This window comes from Eptatretus burgeri, chromosome 2 (genome assembly GCF_056783735.1).
Source record: "Eptatretus burgeri isolate ZD-2024b chromosome 2, Ebu_testis_v1, whole genome shotgun sequence".
Lineage (NCBI taxonomy): Eukaryota > Metazoa > Chordata > Myxini > Myxiniformes > Myxinidae > Eptatretus > Eptatretus burgeri.
Window position 1 is genome coordinate 44244765 of NC_140962.1, and position 6742 is coordinate 44251506.

Below are 6742 nucleotides of genomic sequence, written 5' to 3' on the forward strand. Positions count from 1 at the left end.
AAGTGAGGAGGAATAAAGGAGTTGAGGTGTGCAGTCGGCATGGATTGTGTAAGTTTAACCAGAAGGGGGTTATTGGAAGAACACGTGCATTCTGGAGTTGCTGCGGAGGGTCAGAGGACTGAAAGAGCAGAGGAAGCAATATTGGAGAACAGACGGCAGAAAATAGAGAGACCACCGACCTGCCTGTGATGTGAAAGCAACAGACTTTGTGTGTTGGCCTCTCTATGAAATATTCCAATAATTTTAAGAGCTTTAGATTCCAGAGAATGTAGGAGAGACAAATATGATGCTGGCATGCCAGCCCATATCGGAGAGTCGCACTCCATTGAGCTATGGACAAAGACCTTGTACTGTACAGGGTGGCCACAATGTCTTGTCACCCCTTGTAAAAATTATGACATTGCCTTTTATCCTATTAGCTGATAACACTGAAGGGTTCTACAAGTTATTCCACATACATTTGCAGTACTCTTTTACTGTATTACACATTTTACAGCATATGACACAGGCCTTAAATGTCCAGGGGATCCGTTTGTGCTCCATCATTGTCATGACAGAAAATAATTTTGTGCCATGTTCTGTGGGATTGCTTGTATCACCCATGGTTGCATTCAATCAATCTGAAAAAAGTGAAACAGGAAACTAATTAAACTGCCCACAAAGGCAATGTCACAATTTTAGTCACATGTCACCAAAAATGTCACAAATCACAGAGCTACTAATCAGAGAGTAGCTCTGATTTTCAAAGGAAATACTTGGATTGATGGAGGATGCCCAGTCTGTGGCTAGCTTTAGAGGCCAGTTTTGCTAAGTGTTTGGACCAGCAAAAATCATGGCTGATGGTGAGGCCTAGAAATTCGAGACTGAACCTCTTCCAGTGGATGACCAAGCAAATGGATAGGTGGGTTCATTTGGCCATTCTTCTGGAGTGATCAGGTGAGACTGAGATTTTCCAGGATTGAAGGACATGTTTCATTTATGTGGTCAGACAGTCAGACAGACAGATAGACAGATAGACAGACACCATATTGTGTATTTTAGTGCGACTATACACAAATGTTCCACAGAACAATTTAGTAGTTTATTGGCTGGGGTTATACTGGGTGATTTTGCCATTGCCTTCCCAGCGTTGTTTGTCCATGGTCAATTCTTTTAAGTGATGAGCATCAAGTAGGAAAGCAACACGTACCATTGTTTTAAGTCTTTGGTATGACTCAGCCTGGGTTCAATCCGCCAAACTCTCAGACTTAGAGCAGATGTGGGTTATCATGCGTCTCAAAAAGAGAGTCAGACATAAACTGGGAACTACAGTTAAGGTTGAAATGAGTGTCATTAAAGGTAAAAAAAGGACACCAAATAGAACTTGAAAAATACAACAATGGCGAAAGCCTTATTGAGGAAGCTTTCTAAGAAATACCTTTGAAAACATGTACATTGCATTAATAGGGGACGCAATATTGTGTGAGGGTAATCTGTTAAAGTTATAGTTACCCTCGCCGAAGGATTCGGAGAGGGTATTGCATTTGGGTGTGTTTGTTACTTGCAAAATCAAAGATTTTTCAAGTATATTGGTCAGTCGATTTTGTTATTCTGTCTGTCTGTTTGTGTCAATCGCTTACAGGTCACAATTTTAAATGGATCTTCACAAAAATTCACTGCATGGTAGAGTTTCTCATAAGGAAGAAGCCTATTCTTTTTGAGGTCAAAAGGTCAAAGGTCAACAACTTTGGTGAGATTTCTAAAATCCTCAATTTTCATCCGATTGACTTGAAATTTGAAGAGGAGTTGCATATTTGGTCATTAAATTAACCACCAATTATTTTTGAGATCAAATTTGTTTTCTGGATATTGCAAGTTTTGTGCTCTGCATGACATCTTCTGTTTTGTTTGTCTGTCTGTCTGCACAAAACTTTCACGTTTTTCACCGCAACGGCTTGTCGGATTGAGACGAAATTTTCACCAATTGTGTGACTACTCATGTAGAATGTTCTCTTGATAATTATGATGTCATAGGTCATGTTGTGTGGCAGCCATGTTGGAAAAACAGGAAAAATTTGGACCTCTATCTGAAACCGCACCAAGGAAAAATTTGAAGCTTGGCACATAGCAAGTACTCATCATGGGGATTGAGTGTTTTTTTATGACGTCATACGTGCCCTCGTTATGACGTCATAATTGCATATGTAGAACGCCACATCCGATCAGTATGACAATTTTTGAGGGTCATCTTGGGATAAAATAGACCACAGAAAAAAAATTTATGACATCATTGATCACGTGACTCAGCAGCTATATTGTTTAAAAAAATAAAAAATAAAAGAAAACCTTCTATGAATTGGCTGAACAGATCTAACCTAAACTTTACATGTATGACCGCCTTTCCATGAGGAACAAAAGGTTCACACGTATGATGTCATTGGTCACGTGGTTTGGCAGCCATATTGTATTTACCTGAAAACCTATAAAAATCTCCTCCAGAACGGCTGGACAAATCGAGGGGAATTTCACACAAGTGTTCCCCAAGTCATGGGTGTACAAGTGGCACATAGCAAGCACCCCTCATGGGGAATGTGTGGTATTTTTATGACGTCATAGGTGCTTGCCTTCATTATGACATCATAATTGCACATGTAGAAAGCTACATCCGATCAGTATGAAAACTTTTTGATGGTCATCTTGGGATAAAATGGTCCAAAAATTTTTTTTCGATGATGTCATCGGTCACATGATTTGGCAGCCATATTGTTTTTTGTTTGTTTGTTTGTTTGTTCTTTTTAAACCTGTTTTTTTATCCATGAGGAATTGACTATGAACAGGATTTTTTTATCCATGAGGAACAAAAGAGTCACACATATGATGTCATAGGTCACATGGTTTGGCAGACATACTGGATTTACCTATAAACTATAAAAAAATACACCACTCAAAAGAAGTCCTGGCAAGAGTCTGCCATCTCTGATTGCTCTTTTTCTTGTTTTTGTATTTGAGGAACAGTTCAATTCAGTGATAATAAAAATTGATATAGGCATACTGGGTAGTGTACATGTAATCTGCAAGGACAGGTGCACATGAGACACTGATAATCTGAGATAGTACACATATGTATTGTTATGGTTTTCGGAGGGAGGCATTTAGTGTTTGGTCTTAATGTCCATGGTGTTGCACTTTGTGGAAAAAATTAATAAATTATGAGGCAGAATTTCAAATGCGACCAATCGGCTAATATTACGAGTTGACTATATTGGAAACCATCAGCGATCTCTGATGATAGCCCATTAGTTATGTAATAGAATGTGTGAAGATGATTTCGAATATTTGATGCCTTGGGCAAACACCGTGTTACCGTGCATAAATCGCTTATCATGGCATTACCGTCAGTAAAAATTATTATATAATCACAAACTATTTAATTCAGTCAAACATACGATTCCCTTTTTAAACAGTCGGTACTGTTGTTTAACATTAAACTGAAATAAATTTGGAGGAAACCTGAAATCCTAGAGGCATTCTATGCTTATCGGGTCCCCAGCAGAATAATGAACGCTAGGTAGTCGAGGCTGGCCATGAGCTCGGGTGGAATGATCTTTAGCTAATAAGGGTGCTTGAATGAGTCTTTACACAGGAATGATGTATCCCATTGCTTGTCTGATGTTTCTCGTAATCACGTTATATTTGGACTGTATATGAATTGTTTATAACTTAATATCTTGGGCCTAATTGTGATTTTTATTTGATGCATAACTCTTTTCCTAATGGTCGCCAGCATTAACACTTGCCTCAAGGAAATTTGGAGAAAATTCGACATACACATGTATGAGCAGTGTTAGTCACTGCTAAAAGTCACTGGTCCGCACACCTACCGGAATTAAGTACTATTATAATCCATTATCCAATTACATCAAGTCGTGCTCGACTTATGGTGACATTCATGATCAGATTTCTTCAAATATCCCCATCCTGCACTGCTTTCCAAAGCTCTGGCAGAGACAGCTTGGTTACAGTAAATTGCTTACAACTTACTAAGGTTCTTATTTTGGGTGTACACCTCTTTTGAGACTTGCAATGAAAATACAATGACATACAGGGTGTTATAGGATTAGTGTGCCTGGTGTTGGCTTAATGGTTAGGGTGGTGGGCTTAGGATCAGAGGATCCTGAGTTCAAATCCCACTCAGCTGTTGAATTAATATTAGGTGGGGTTAACTCTGCCTGTCATCCTTCCAAGGTCGGCAAAATGAGTGCCAGCTTGCTGGTATACTGTGTTGGAGCGGAGACCCATCCAGGATTGTGTCCAATAGCCAAGGAGACTGCTTAGGTAGCACCAACACTCTGCATAGAATATGGTCCCATTGAATGGATGGATAGGATTAGTACAACTTCCAACGTCTTTTCAATGTCAATATAATTCTTCAGAAATAGCCATTATTGTTTAATAAATTATTATAATTGTTGTGAGAATAAGATTAATGAAAAACATGTGTTTTCACATGTTAAGTAAAGTTTTAATAATGGGTACCTCTAATGGGAAAGCTTAAAGCCATAATTCTGCTTCCAACTGCAGAAAATCTACAATGAAACTTCTTTTTCTTCCCTATCCCAGGCCGTTGCATCATAGAGATGCTTTATTTTTCTCTGGCTCTGGACACAGAGAAGAACTAAACACAGATCCTTCAGAGCTCGCCTTCCTCTCTGCAATGATTACATTTTGAACAAACACAGTCGACAGCACAGCTAAAATGACAAGAATATAGAAACATTGGAAGGAAAGAGCTTAAGAAAGGAAGCCCAAATGCTTAAACAGCTCAGATCTTGCATAAACACACGACCATGTGCACACACATTAAGTGTTTACTTCTATTTTTTGCTCACCTGCTTTGCTCAGTCTGTATGTGCTTGTGAGATGTGAGCTGAAAACACAGAAAGTAGAGGTATAAATTATGGATTGAAATTTGAAGAAGAAATCACAATGTAAGAAAAGGTGGAGGAAAATAAAACAAAAGACAGAAAGGAAAGTAGACTACATATCTGAGATCACAAAGTGACTTACCCTTGGCCCACGAACCAATGATTGCCATATTTGTTTCGGACCACCATATGACCTTTACTGTCAACATTTAGAGATAGAGTGCAAATAAATAAAAATATGTCCCCATACCATACAATCTATCTAGAAAACTAAACGGCATTAAAATGAGAGGAAGATTATTCAAGGTAAGATCAAAAAGGTGTTTTTTTTGTCAATTATGTCACAATCCAAACTAGAACGGCACTCGGTAGAGCGCATACCTTCACCAGGCGGAACAGTTAATGTTTTGTATCCCACTGATAGGCGAGATCTGGATCTGGACCATAACCAAAATCTAATCGGCTGGTTCTCGTCACCGAACCAACTCATCCACTAACTTTTGCTATAATCCGTCCACCACATTCTGAAATATCATGCTATATATCGTTTTTGGCTCAATCTCTCAATGGTGAAAAATCACTTTCGAGATTAAAAAAAAATTCACGTATCCAGATCCTGAATCGGATATTCACCAAAATCGAATTAATTCGTCTTTGTCACACCCGTCCACAAAATTTCTTCTGATTCCGTCCACAACTTTTTGAGATATCCTGTTCACGAAGACAGACAGACATACAGACAAACAGACACAGACAGACAGATAGGGGAGAAAACATAACCTCCGTCGACCTTTGAGGTAAAAATAAAAATAAAAAACCCCTAAATGGTGCTTTCGTACTCCCAGGGGTTTAAGAAAGTATGGGTTATCATAAAAAATTTGGGCCACGAATTGTAGAAATAAACCCTACAACAGATACTGTGTAAGCCTCCCCCCAATCCTAAAGGGGGAGGCTCAAAAAGGCAGCAAAAGAAGCAATTGCATTTTACAAGTAAAAGAGAAGAAGGTAACAAAAGAGGAAAGTGTGAAAGAAGAGAAGAGACAAGAAAATAGAAGAGGCAAAATATTTAAGAAAAGAGGGAGGAGAATGGCAGAAAGATTAGAGGGGAGGTAAGTTGAGGAAACAAAACAGCTGAGAGTTGGGAATATAGAAGAGGCAGGAACTTTGGTTTTTGGATATGATATGTATAAAATAAATGTACATTCAGTTCTATTGGCATCTTTAACCCTGGTGGCCACATAAAGCCTGTTATCCTTGAATCACACTTATGGTGAGGATAATAATGTAAAATTAATGATTCTATTCAACTGGTTATCAAAAGTCAGAAATCTAGATTTATAAAATGCTTTTTGACTTTTTTAGAAATCCATTTCACCAACAGTTGTACTTTATTTGATCCCTTGTTAATCTCATTTTGCAGGGGTGAAGTCGATTACCCTCTCCAAGATGGAACTATCCAGGATGGCATAGTGCTGAGGTTGGTGACAGTGTATGTGCACTGTTGGCAGAGGTGCATTCGAGATGCTGTGGCAATCCCCTGGGTGAGAGGGAGAAGTAAAAAGGCAAGACCAGATATAAATTGGCTGTGACAAGGTGAAAGGTTATCGGGAGAAGAAGTTAATATATGACTTCTGGGGTGACAGGAAAAGCGTCCTCTGTTAGCAGTGGCCACATAAATTCAGGAGCCCAAATGAGTAAGAGGCCAGGAGAAGGGGTGGGATTGAATAATACGAGTTCCCTTCCAAGGAACTTTTACACTGGAGGAGGTCATTAGGCCCATAAAGCCTGCGCAATATTTGCCAACTGATGGTTGTTTCTCTGTGCTCTATCCTTTTACA

The 6742-nt window shown here is 38.9% G+C and overlaps 1 long non-coding RNA gene across 1 annotated transcript in view; it reads right to left on the minus strand.

Moving 5' to 3' along the window:
• LOC147031939 (uncharacterized) overlaps positions 1-6197 on the minus strand; it is a 33030-nt gene extending 26833 nt beyond the window's left edge. The window contains exon 1 of the long non-coding RNA XR_015054986.1: positions 4869-6197. This is a non-coding gene — a long non-coding RNA (uncharacterized LOC147031939). The remainder of the gene's footprint in view (positions 1-4868) is intronic.
• Between the last annotated feature and the right edge of the window lie 545 nt (positions 6198-6742).